We start from the raw sequence: 14,526 nt of genomic DNA on the forward strand, positions 1-14,526 counted from the left end.
TCCGATTGCAAGAGTGTTTCACTAAATAATAGGGTTTATTAATATTTTTTAAAAAGTAATCTCCAGTAGGAATTGGCCACACAAAGGTTAATGGTACCCACAAGGAATGTTGATTGTCACGCTTCCTTTTTTTGAAGAGTTAATTGGTGGCAGATGGTAAAAAAAAGAAACCAACTATAACTCATAAAAGTGTCTCAATTAACTCATTGCTCACGGTGTAATAACACGATTGCATCTTTTTAAACTGGGGCTTGGAGTGATTCATGATGCCAAGTGGATAGTTATTAGTGACTTCAGATTGAACTCGGCTGTAATTGCTCTCCGGGGTACTGTGGTCAGCTGGCACGGGGGATTTATCCGCTCATGACCCCTCATTACAACCATGAGGTTAGTACTTGTCGATCTTCCCTGCTCACTCAACGATGTAAATATATCCCAATTCTTTCACCTTCACTAACCCAAGTCGATTTTTCTCTACCGTGAAAAGCTTGATAGCTTTTCGGTTGCTAATTAGTTATTGCTGAATGTCACATTGTGGCCCATGATTAAAACCCAAGCTAATTTATTAATAAGAGCAAACATATTTTGTATATATATAATATAATAAACAAAGTAATGACAGTATGAACAAGTGGTCTTTTCATGATAATGAAGAGACAGATGATAAAAATAAACAATAAAGTGATTGTCTGAAATTAGCATGTTTACAGCAATCACTGGCACATTTGGTCACGTGACATTGTTTTCTTAAAATAATATCTATTACATTCTTGTGTGTTTTTTTATTAATGTTCACACATTGCAGTGGCATAATTGTCAGGTGTATATGAAACATATCAATAATGAGTTATTCGTCTATGAAGGAGACAATAATGTCCCCAACACCACCATTACCTTCATCCTCATTAGCCCCTGTGATTAGCCTACATTGTTGTCACGTTAATTATTTACAGTAATTTAGCTGATATATACAGTACTAGCTTATATACCCGGCGTTGCCCGGGCCAAACAAATATTTCAAAACTACTCTTAAAAATCTAACGGCAGTGCATTCAGACTGTGGTGGTACCTGCTATCACTACAGTAGTACATGCTGACTCTATAGCAGTATTTATCGCCTCTATAGCACAACGTACTCACCTGACATAGTGGCGTGGTGAGGCCTAGTTCCGTGCAGAGCCTCCGGCCTCGCCTAGATTGTCCAGACGGCCGAGGTGGCACCTTGGCAGGCTGGGGCTGGGCTGCTAACCCTGACCACCCCCCTCACCCAGCCACGATCTCCCCGGCCGCTCTGCAGTAATATTTTCGGCCTATAGTGGTAGCATCTAGCGACTGTATATATTAGTAACTGCACGCATCGGGATGGGGGGGGAGGATATCACACAGTGAAGATGTAAGCTCAGCGTTTAGTGTATTTTTATAGCATTTTTTTACGCGAAAGAAAATGTCCCCCTCACTCCCACCGAAGGCGTGCGACTTGGCATGGGCTGCCCCCCCCCCCCTACCAAAGGCGCGTGAGTTGGTATGGTCGTGAATGCGACCATAAATAAATAAAGAGATAGCGCTAAAAAAATCGCACTAAAGCACTAATTAAACTTATTAAAAGTTGAGGGATGTGAAAAAGGAATAGCGCTTGCTGACGGCAGGGCTTACGGCGTGGTACCTGGTTATTTTTATTTAACGTAAACCCCACCGTTGGAGAGCCAAATCCTTCGCAAGCGCGCGAACACAAAGCCACAAACCGACAATGTTTTTATTTTCATATAGATCTGCAATACACTATGCGTAAGGGATGCTGCCATGGTGAAATGGTTACCACATTGGACTTGCAAACCAGGCTCAGTTGCTGAAATAATGAGGTATGTTGTTTTTTTTCAAAGCCACCCACCTCTGTCCACCCAGCAGTACAAATGGTTTCACCACTGTTAGTCTATTGGCAAGTCCCATGTATTGGGTAAGGTATGGGAATTCTCATTTCTTTCAAGAGGTCTGGCCAGCATGGAAAAGTAGGCCTAATATATTGTAGAGGGGATTTCTAGAACTGAATCTAGTGGAAGTCCTTGTGCCAGTTGTAGCATAAGAAAGCAATTGGAGGACTTACCTTTCCCATTGCTGTCATTAATTTCCACGTGATAAGCCACGCTATCATCTGTGGCCAGGTCACTTTTGGAATAATAAGTTCAAACCTCAGTGGGTTTTACCTGGTAGATGAAAATTTTTTTTGATATATATTGAACTTTTTTTGTTAACCTTTCCTATACTTTGCACTGCTATCGTGTTTTTGTTTTCATTGTTCTAACGTTGACCCGCCCTTATTGGGTATTTGTGAAAAACAGCTTGATAGCTCGTAAGATTCCTCCAGCATAAATACATATTTTGATTGTAATGCCTCAACAACTTCCAGAGTTTACAGATAAGCACCTGGTAGTTTATATCGTTGATACTATTTTGGCAATGCTGCTCAGGAACTTTGGAATTTGTATGGGGATATTTTACTTCCTCTTGGTATTTATTTGTGTTTACACAAATTGGAATGCAGATAAAGGAAAATAATTTATAATCACATTATATACTTGGCGCTTGTAGAGAATTATGTGCATGCACGAGTGAGCCAAGGGTTGTCCAATTGGACGTCTGTGTAAAGATTTGGTGTCACAAGGTGGAAGTGAGATATGGTGCTCACCCGTGCTGTAATTATGAGCTGATTACATCACAGTTTTAAGAGGCTTTCCTCTTATCAGCGTAAAATGCCACAAGCTGAATTACGCGGAAGGATTCACGCATTGCCATCATGATTTGCTACAGTACTTTTGATGGGACAATGTAATCAATGTGCGCATTCTCTAAAAAAAGAAAATCAGAGCACAAATATGGTTTATAGGCAAAGGATAAATAGCTTAAGGACAATTTAAAGTCATGAATTAGTGCATATTTATGCACTGATTTTATTATAGCCTTGTAAATTGGGCAGTTTACATGTACAACATTAATTTAATTGGATGCAACAACTATTGCTTGTTTTTTTTGTCATATTTTTTTATAGAATGATGTGTAAATGTAATGTTTTAATACCTTTTGATATTTGGACATAATCATCCATAACATAATCATCCACAGTAATGCTATAATGAAAAGTGAATATCCAGTATGAGATTAATTATATTACAATTTGAGTCCTTCCGATATCACTCTTAGTTATTTCTGCAGCATCAAGACCAGGCTGCTCAGTTAAGCTGTTTCTGTAGTGAATTTTGATCAAGTTACTCTGGGGAGTAGTATATCTTTTATTGCGGACAGCAGAGCTAGATTAGGTTTAGCAGTGTTTGCCTCACATGCACCAGAATCAGGTTTTATTTTCTGTAAGCGGAAACTGAGTTAAATTTACTCTTATTTTCTCAAAACATCATCGGCTTGCATAAACACTTAAATATATACTATTTGGTTCTTTCGGTAAAGTCACGTAGGTATAAAATAAATAACGACGTTTCGGGCGCAACACAAGCATCCGTCCTAAGAAACAATTGTTAGCCTAAATATATTTTAATTAACCCAACATAAGAGAAAAAAAGGCATAGGCTTTGATTCAGACCACTCACTTGTATTAACAATGTTTCAAAGGGCTATTGGAAAATGTTGGTTGGCTAGTGTGGCTTTAACCTCTGTAATCAAAATGTTACAAATGACCCGTTCCTTTATGGTGTCTTTTGGGATGAACCTTCATTGTAATTCTCCTTTCAGCCTCGGACTCCCTACATTTCACAGTGTCCCATCAAAGAATCGCTGTGAAATAACCTGGAATAAGCTTTATGCTCTCAACCCTTTGGGCCAGTCATACTGGCCCCTATGTAATTTGAGGGCAGCTATTGATTTCTGCATTGCTTTGAGAAGCTCATAGCCACTGAAGCATACCAACTGCTCCCCTGTCAATGTAAAGTATGAAATGACAATCCACACGTGAAATGAGAGGCACTGGAGTTCCTCCTCTTCAAATAGTACATTTCCACAACATGCTTGACTGACATTAAATAAAATAATTCCACGTTCGACACTATAATGTGCTGTCAGTAAATTGGTATGTGTTGGAAGGAAAGAGCAGGGGGGGAAATCAGTTGGTTTCCAGTGATATAATGTATACCTACATGTACGGCGCATCTCCATTCGAACATTGCAACAGGTCTGAGCCTCCTGAAAGTGTCTCTAAAATCCGGCACTGGAAAAATGTATGTGCATATTATACTACTGTGTGACTTCGAGCATGCAATACATGTCATGTTACTGACGTTATTGTTTGTAATAAGATACATACATTTTGATTTAAAGCTTTCGTGACTGTAGGGATTCATATTCTTGGTTCTTTCGGTAAAGTCACGTAGAAGGGGACACGATGTTTCAGCTGCAACACAAGCAATCATCATCAGGTCTGAAAACCACAGCAAGAAATTTTGAAAAAAGTGACGGTTATTAACGTTAGCACCACGGAGAGAGATTTGACAGTTTGTTCAGATGGACGAGTCCAGGAGGGCGGAGACGAAAAATAATGGATGCGGTCTGAAAGCCACCTTAAGCGTGATCAATCAATTAAAACCCGAAATGGTTTATCAAATCCTTCCAAAGATTGTTAAGCCAGAATCCATCTTCTTGGTTGAAATTGTCTCTGTGTTTGTACATGTGGATATCCTCATGAGCGAATCTCTCATGGTAGCCAGATGGCTTCTACGGGGAGGGTTTCCACATAACTTTGAGATCCTTCAACAAACTCCGGGATAAGAAGGCTCAGCTGATCGAGTCTCGCACCTTTCTGAAGAGATGCCGCGACTCTGGGGTAATACCAATCACATTTACACTGACCTCTGCTGCTGTAACTTCTTCTAATGCGAAACGAATTATTTCCAGAACTAGCTTAGCTCTTATCTCAGAGAAAATTAGACTTATACGCACCGAACTAGATCAGTTAGACAAGACACTCTACAAATCACACTTATCATTGACGGCAACAATGTCTACATCGGATTGGGAACATGTAGACAATATGACTGCCTCTTCAGCTGCCACTATGGCGACCAAATGTAAGGATAACCTGATTTCCAAATTTAACCTCCTCTCAAACAAAAGACCGGACCCACACACCAAAAAGCTAGATGTTAACAAAGTTGTAATTAATCGCAGTAACAGTTCTATTTCCGATGGTCTGAAATTCGTTTTAGCTAAAGGGCTAAACTTTTCAGTCACACCTAAACACATACCAGTTAATGATATCATTGCCCAAGTAGACGTGGCTCTCAAGGGCCTGGGTCACATCGCTGCAGACGTAGCAAGATCTGAAATCGCTGCAACCCTTAAAAACGCTAAGATGCCAGCTAGCAACCTCAGCAAAGATGAGCGTTTTGAATTATATAAATTATAAAAGAGAGATGACATTGTAATCCTCTCAGCCGACAAGGGCAATGCCACTGTCATCATGGATAAAATAGAATATAACAACAAAATTCAAGAATTACTCAACGATGGCAGCTATACAAAAATAAAAAGAGATCCCACCAACAGCCTCGTCATAAAACCAACAAAATCATTTCTGATTCAACCGCATTCATTGATTAAACCAAACAGTTATCGTTGAAGCCTTCTGCTGCCAGGCCACCAAGATTATACGGCTTACCAAAAATACATAAAGTAGATACACCCCTTCGTCCCATCGTCTCTACTATCAACTCCCCCACCTACAAACTCACTCGTTTTCTGTCTGAAATCCTGCGGCCTTTCACTGGAAAAACCACCTCTGCGGTACAAAATTCTACTCACCTGGTATCGACAATCAAGGGTATTTCCCTGTCCCCAGAAGACCTGCTTGTCAGTTTTGATGTAGTTTCCTTATTCACCAAAGTTCCTGTACCTGACACCATCGCAATCATTGAACTTGGTTCATCAAGGACTAAACAATGAGGTACCCCCCTGGTAAGACACTGCTTAACCAATACATACTTCGCTTGGAATGGAACTTTCTACAAACAAACTGAGGGCACCCCAATGGGTTCCCCCCTATCTCCGGTTGTAACCAACATTTTCATGGAGAAATTTGAGACTGACGCCATCCAGACTGCCACTCTGCGCCCAACCTTATGGAAGAGGTACGTGGATAACACTTTTGTCATCTGGCCACATAGCCGGCCTGCTCTAGACCAATTCTTCGACCACATCAATTCCATACACCCAGCCATCAGATTTACCATGGAAGTCGAAAAAGATGGCAAGCTACCGTTTTTGGATGTCCTAATACAAAAGAGACCTGATGGTTCAATGAGCCACTCTGTCTACAGGAAAGCTACCCATACGGATGCTTACCTGAAACCGGATTCCCACCACCATCCATCCCAGAAGAATTTCCTCATCAAGACTCTGCACCATAGAGTCCAATGCATATCCGACCAGGAACGTATAGCCAGTGAACTCAAGCATGTACACCAAGCTCTTAAGGCTAATGGCTATTCCGACTACACAATCCGCAAAGCTATCACTCCAACCATGAAGAAGGACCCTCTTGAGGAGCCTTTCAAAACCATAACTTTACCCTACATTGCGGGGATCACAAAAAAGATCTCCAAAGTCTTGAATAAACACAAGATCCAGGTCCGATTCAACACATTACATAAAATCCGTGATCTGGTTCCGTTTGTAAAATATGTGATTCCGGACCTACAGTACCCTGGCATTTACAAACTAAGTTGCCTCTGTGGTAGTAGTTACATTGGAGAAACCAAACGACATGTCTTGGACCGCATTCGTGAACACAAAGCAGACCTGAAACACGGTAGGACCAACACCTCGCCCGTGGCAGATCACTGTTATAATTCAGTAAGTTCACAAGATATTGACTTCTCCAAGACAGAGGTTCTTTGCAAGCCATCTGGCTACCATGAGAGATTCGTTCATGAGGCTATCCAGATATACAAACACAGAGACAATTTAAACCGAGAAGATGGATTCTGGCTTAGCAATCATTGGAAGGATTTGATAAACCATTTCGGGTCTTAATTGATTGATCACGCTTAAGGTGGCTTTCAGACCGCATCCATTATTTTTCGTCTCCCCCCTCCTCTTTTCCGAACATAGATGGACTCGTCCATCTGAACAAACTGTCAAATCTCTCTCCATGGTGCTAACGTTAAAAATAACCGCCACTTTTTTTTTCAAATTTTCTTGTTGTGGTTTTCACACCTGATGATGATTGCTTATGTTGCAGTCGAAACGTCGTGAGAATTTTATTGTTTTATATTTTTATTATTTTATTGTTTACCTTCTACATGACTTTACCGAAAGAATCAAGAATAAGATGCATACAAGTAAACCAGGCTCTATGGCTATCGACAATTCTAATTCAGTGCATACTGGACATCGAAAGAATAGAATATAAATTATATTATTCTTACAAGGTGTGACCCATGAATTTGCCCAATACTTTGTAAAGCTCGTGTTTATCGGGACTTTGGTCTTTATTGTCCCGCACTTTCTATTAGCATGGTTGCCTACATATGGTGCAAAAGACGTCCAACATACATACATTTACTAAAATGCAGAGTAGAAATAGCTCCATGATGCTCTGAGAGGCACATTAACCTATCTTTATTACTACTGCGTAGGTTTTCCTGCTTGTACTGTATACTTCTACGATGTGATTTCTTGTTAAACCGTGTATTGTTCAGCATGATGCTGACATTTTTCGACGCATTCTGGGAGCTTCTTTGGCACATGCAGCAAAACGTTGGGCCATCATGTCGAATAGCCTTTGTTTAGTTTTGGTAGCCTTACTATTCGTTTTTCAACTTGAAACAGCATATTCATGACCAACACTGTGGCTTTTAAAATATACATATAACAGGCGACATTTTGAAGCATATCAAAACAGACTCCTTCAACTTGGTCATTTAAAAAACTTTTATTGTGGGTACTATTGCACTCTGTTGTTCTCATGCACACTTCCTATGCCAACAGAATGGTGTCCTGTCTTCCAACTTGTAATCCCATGCAATTGCACTGTGCCAGAAGGGAAAGCGAAACATTTCAACAACTCGAGCCTGTGAAAAGTGACAGTCTTGCGGGCGGCTCTGCATCATTTGATGTGCGATAAGCGATTTGGAGGTGCAAATTAGGGGCAAGAAGTGAATCAGATAGTACCTTTGTGGTAGGCAAAAAGTGCCCCTGCCATTCCTTGGCATCTGAATCTTACAGATGGCTGCAGCGGCTTGTATTCCCAGAGCAATTCTGATATTTTTGCACCAAGCAACTCTAACACAGGGGAAATTTAAAAGGCGAGGTATATACTATGTGCTGATGCCTCCTCCACAGATGTAAATCCATGTCACAACAAAATCACACCTTAAACTCATATGCTTCTGTAATAACACCATACAGTACATGGATTAAAATGTAATATTTTTTATACATTTATATACTCGGTAGATGTAGTAATATATTTCATTTGCATTAAATTATGAGAGCAAATGCTATTTTGAAAAGTCAAACATGTTGCACATGGTAAAACATTATGCAAACAATAAAACTATGAATATTGCTCCCCAGTTATTGAGGAAAGGCTGCTGTTGTAATTAATAATTTAACTTATGGTAAGATTTCTCTGCCAATGCTTTCATTGAATAATTGTAAGAAAACACGACAAACAGCTGCATATTTAGCTACTCTGCCAACATGTTGGCCAATTATATCCACGTTTCAATTAGTTTATGGTTCATTGGACTTTGTGTGTAACTTTGGGCTTTTTATATGGATAGCAGTGTGTACAATTATTTTAAAATAACATTGCATATGCAGTGAGTTCAACTGAGTCGCAGACGTACTCTTTGGAGGCAACACATTTATTAACACCAACACACGGGGTAACTGCCCCTTAATAGAATAACAACCTATGGTGGTGACCACCAGACTAACTACGCTAATCACACCGTAACTAGCTACAACGGACCGGACCCCACCTTGGGTCCCAGTCCACGTGTTGGAGACTCTGTCAGACATAGACGAAGGCTTCTTCAGGATGAACAACAACAGCTCCGCTCCCTCTGGGGTTCCCGGCTTATATCCTCTGCGGCGTGGTCGGCTCCGCCCCTGGTCATGACCACCTTCCAGAACACTCTAGCAGGATCTCGACCCAGACCACGTGACCACCCTAGCCCCCACTTGGGGCCCTTTGTAGACTTAACCGGTCACGTGTCCTCTCGGGTCAACCGGAATGCCATGGCCCTTAGTAACCCCATTCCTATGGCCGGCACTTCCACACCCTATCCTGTACGGGTCAGCACTGCACGCTGAGCGTAGTGCCATCCAGCGCTATCACTCAGCGCTTGCCGAGCCCCTGTAGGGCCGGTACTACACCCACATCATAGTGGTGTCTGTGATATCGTTACATCGCACGTCGTGACTCTCTAGGCCCGGTACTACACCCACACCATAGTGGTGTCTGTGATGTCGTTACATCACACACCGTGCCCCTCTAGGGCCGGTACTACACCCACATCATAGTGGTGTCCGTGATGTCGTTACATCGCACGCCGTGACTCTGTAGGGCCGACACTACACCCACACCATAGTGGTGTCCGTGATGTCGTTACATCGCACGCCGTGACTCTCTAAGGCCGGTACTACACCCACATCATAGTGGTGTCCGTGATGTCGTTACATCGCACGCCGTGACTCTCTAAGGCCGGTACTACACCCACACCATAGTGGTGTCCGTGATGTCGTTACATCACACGCCGTGCCCCTCAAGGGCCGGTACTACACCCACACCATAGTGGTGTCCGTGATGTCGTTATATCGCACGCTGTGACTCTCTAGGGCTGGTACTACACCCACACCAGAGTGGTGTCTGTGATGTCGTTACATCGCACGCCGTGACTCTCCATGGCCGGTACTACACCCACACCATAGTGGTGTCCGTGATGTCGTTACATCGCACGCCGTGACTCTCTAGGGCCAGTACTACACCCACACCATAGTGGTGTCCGTGATGTCGTTACATCGCACGCCGTGACTCTCTAGGGCCGGTACTACACCCACATCATAGTGGTGCCCGTGACGTCGTTACATCGCACGCCGTGACTCTCTAGGGCCGGCATTACCCAGATACATCCCGTGATGTCACTGCACACATTTATATTGTATATCTGCAATTGGTAAAGCTCAAACAGTAGTCAGTGTTGTTCGGCACAATGTCCAACGTTTCACTCGACGTGCTGGTAGCAGCTTGAGGAACTGAAAGCACATCGGAGACATACAGCACCACCGTGCAACCTGTAGTAGACGGAATACTCTGCATCTTTATACGCTTGCTGTCTGCTCGTTTTGGGTCCCCTCTCTCCAGTTAATTTGTTTCAGTAGAATCTGCACACACAGAGACGATGCATTTTGTATGTATGTTGAACTTCCTATATGGCATCCGTTAACATATTGCCACGGTGGCGAGATGTTAACTACTTCTTCTGGTATACAGCAGGTTGTGGGTTTGATCCTGGCCCTGACCCCCACACCTGTATTTTTGGAGTTTGCATGTTTTCCCTGTGGTCATGTGATCTTTCTCCCTTCAAATTTAGAAAAATGCTTTTTAGAGTATTAGTGGCACATTATCACACTTCCACCATGCATGTTTACGGTATATGCATGCAGGCCGATTATTGCAATTGTAAAGTACTGTGTTTTGTTCGTATGCATTCCTTTCAATCTCTTAATTCTATACGCGTTGATGTGCAAAAAAAGAAGAAAATGTATATTCTCATGAATGATCATATTATACACGTATAGACAATTGCGTACATTAGGTTATGAAAGAATGCCAACGCAGCAGTAATTGCACACCGTGTGCGTGCGTACGCATGCAAGCCATTTACCATTTATTATCATTTTTACGTTGATATTTCAGTGAGGTATTCCTTTACAGTTCTTGCTCTATATTCTTGGTTCTTTCGGTAAAGTCACGTAGACTTTGTGTTGCGATCATCATCAGGTGACGATGATTGCTTGTGTTGCAGTCGAAACGTCGTGAGAATTGTATTGTTTTCATATTTTTATTATTTTATTGTTTCCCTTCTACGTGACTTTACCGAAAGAACCAAGAATATGAATCCCTGTAGTCACGAAAGCTTTAAATAAAAAGTTCTTGCCCTATATTGATGGAAATTGGAACTCTCAGGTACGCCATCTTGATGCAGAGCTTGGAGGTCCCTGGAGGCAACTTCTTGAGTAGGAGGAGGTGGAGGAGGTGGTGGAGATGAAGGGCTCCCGCCTTGTGTTCTTGCTGCAATCTCACCGAGGCCTCGGGGCAAGAGGGCAATCAGATTGTGTTTTCTAAGGTTTCATCAATTTGCATGCTCCCCCCCCCCCCCAAAAAAAAAATGCGCTTTCCCAAATGATTCCTTTGATATTTGGTTCACGAAGCAGATGCACTATATCTTTCGTGTACGAATCAAGTTAGGTTTATTCTGCCGTCAATTTTTTTACACGTGTTATCACACCATTTTGTCAGCATGAATGGTAGCATTTTCTCACAGTGAGAAGAAATGAATTGCGCCTCCATTTCAGGGTAACCTGTGCAAAGCTAACTAAACATGTGATACAGTACATCTGCTTGTATTGCGTGTGTGTGTGTGTGTACGTGAATTAATCATTATCATCATCATGCAGTCCGTCCCCAAGGACGGTGACCTCTCTGGCATCGGGAGTCGGTCATCCTCTGGCATCTTACACGGTTATTATGTTCGATTCCTGTGAGTTTGCTTGTGACTGAGCATGACCAGCGTATGAACGGCATACACACCCTTTCACAGAGATCACATGCACAGTGGGTAGAGGGTAACTCCTGAGACCCAGCATCACCGGTCGACACAGTGACCTCCACTTCTAACCCTCGTCATCCTGGCTTGCTGTACTTGAATTCGGCGTGTGCTGATTCACCTCCTCACATTTTTGCATTTTGATGAATTGTCAAGATTTCTGTTAACACTCGTATTCAAAATATGTTATGTTTGTATCGTGTATCTTGCACGTTATATCTCATGTTGCGTAATACCGTTCCATTAGGCGCAAGACACTTTTGCGTAGACTATGCATACATCATGAGTAATCGTTTCTCACGGACACGATTCGATGTATGCATTGTGAGTCTGACAATATATTTTTTTAATGTATGTTTAATGACTTAACATGACTGATCCTGCAGTAATGCTGTATGTATTTCTTTAATTGAATATTGATGTGTTTAACTATTCACTTAATTTATATCCAGAAATAATGATCAACAAGATGTATTATGATTGTAAACAATTGCATGTTGCCAAACGTTATTTTATGTGCACCGCTTAAGTTTAGAAAAATACAACAAAGATTGAAACACATAAATGTTATAGAAATGTACATCAACTGCAATTGTTTCATGTAATAAAATACACTCTAGCAGACAAGTCAAAGTGATTTCCTGCTCAAATGAGCAGATTGAAGCTGTGGTCATTTCCTGCTTATATCTTTGAGCAGGTATTGGAAATTCCACCTGCATGGGGGTGAGTTCATGAATGGGACAACCATTGTTGACTTCCCCACAAAGTGGTACTAGTTGTATCTACCCCGGTGGGATGATAGGCTTGCTTCTGGTTGCAGATCTGCTTTCTCCACGACCACTAAGTCATCCGGCCAGACTGCAGCAGGCAGTGGACATCAATTTACATTCATTGTTTTTTAAATGGTCATCATTAATTGTAATAGCCTCTATTATGTACATAATCATTTTACTTGCTCTCGTGCTTTTAAGGGGTACATAAAGACTGTCAATTATAATCTTTTTTTTTTGTTATTTTCGGTAACTGTCTCGAATAAAAAATAAAACGAAATATGCACACGTGCTATAGCTCTGAAGTTTATGTAATTTTTTGTGAAGAACACAATTGATTGTTTTGTTCTATGTCAGATGGAAAATTGTACTTCCTCTTGGTTTAATCTGATATGCACAATTGACCTCTGGAATTTTAATACAGCATTTGTCTGTCAGATGCAGTGCAAAGATTTGATAGTAAAATTAATGGCCTGCTGTGAGTGAGCGTGTACAGTGCATCATCAGTTGAAATTTTAATCTACTGCTGACGGAAATTCTGGACTAATACCAGCACCCTTTTTATTGTGTGCGGCTGTAATCCAGCTCACCGTCACACGTGTTCTAATTTCATAGCTGCATCTCCCCTTTGATCATTCTTGTGTGTATGCTCATTATTGGTCACTGTTTGACACAATTTTTACCATTATGTAATTCCCTGTACTGCTGATTAGGCGATGATATGGCTTCTTATTTGTTCTTTACAAGCATGCCTCATTTCCCGTCCTTCCGAGATCGTCTCAAAGCAATGCCCTTCCCACGATTTATATTGTTGATTACCACGTTTGATGAAATTATAGACAAATAACATTTTTCAAGATCTTAATGCATTCGAATTTTAATTTTAATGAAAACATACTTTTATATTATTAAAAAAACTATCACACGCGACATGTGATCTAAACAGAATTGTTGTATATGTTCACGCCTGAATAGTGTTAATAAAATAGTCGTTATCTATCTGTTCAAGCATGCATGGAGCAGTGATGGCACTTTCGTGGCAAACCCAGTAAACATGGAACGTTCTAACCACATGCCAACGTTGGCTAAACATTGCATGTTTAGCAGATATTGGTGGAAATCCCACATTATTATAGTTGGGCTGTTTCTCGCAGCCTTCCATGGTGCCGAGCTCTCTACTATATTTATGTATTTATTTTTGAATAATACAGAAGCAAAGTATCTGGGATACACGTCCACCGAATGATTGGTGCACACGTACACAGTTGTGGTGTTCTCCAGCTGTGATCTAGGAAGCAGGAGTGAGATGAAGAGGGAGAAGAGAAGGAGTAAAGATGAAAGAGAAGGAAAGGGAGAAAGGGCGATGTGAAATTGTGAAATTAGTCACTCGGCCAGAGCAGAAATTGATATCACCTAAGGTAATAGGGGTGAATTATTTGATAAACCGACTCATTTCATACGGTTATCACATAACTCACTGCATTTGGCCACACAACAAAATTGGAACTATTAAAGTTATTTCTACCTAGGGTCGTGCTTATAAGTGAAATACCTAGACTGGGCACGTGGACTGAATATGGGAATAGTCAGATCAGGGACGTACCAAAGGAAGGGACCAGATCTACCTGTATATAACATTTGTGATCCCTGCGAGCGTCGAGTTCCCTCTAATATTCCACCATATTCATCTGGCGTCATAACTCCTTCAAGAGATTGGCTGTCTGGTGTCGAGGAGACTGTGGCTTTCTTATCTGTCACCCCTTCTCAATGTTTTAAGTTTTATTTATGCAATTTTGGCCAATATCACAATTGCAAAGAATGTAGTTTTGTTTAAATGATGTATGGAGGGTTACATGACAATAATTTGATCAGATCGTTACGTGGCCTGGCCCGAAAATAAATTACGTAGCCTTGGTCTTTGT

General features: G+C 41.4%; 1 protein-coding gene across 45 annotated transcripts in view; it reads left to right on the plus strand.

Annotated features, from left to right (window-relative positions):
- Window positions 1–14,526, plus strand: part of LOC116939524 (neurexin-1-like) — a 297,761-nt gene that overhangs the window by 169,556 nt on the left and 113,679 nt on the right. The gene's annotated exons all lie outside the window — the stretch shown is intronic.

Source organism: Petromyzon marinus, chromosome 6 (genome assembly GCF_048934315.1).
Source record: "Petromyzon marinus isolate PM22_M1 ecotype Great Lakes invasive population chromosome 6, UKy_Petmar_22M1.pri1.0, whole genome shotgun sequence".
NCBI lineage: Eukaryota > Metazoa > Chordata > Hyperoartia > Petromyzontiformes > Petromyzontidae > Petromyzon > Petromyzon marinus.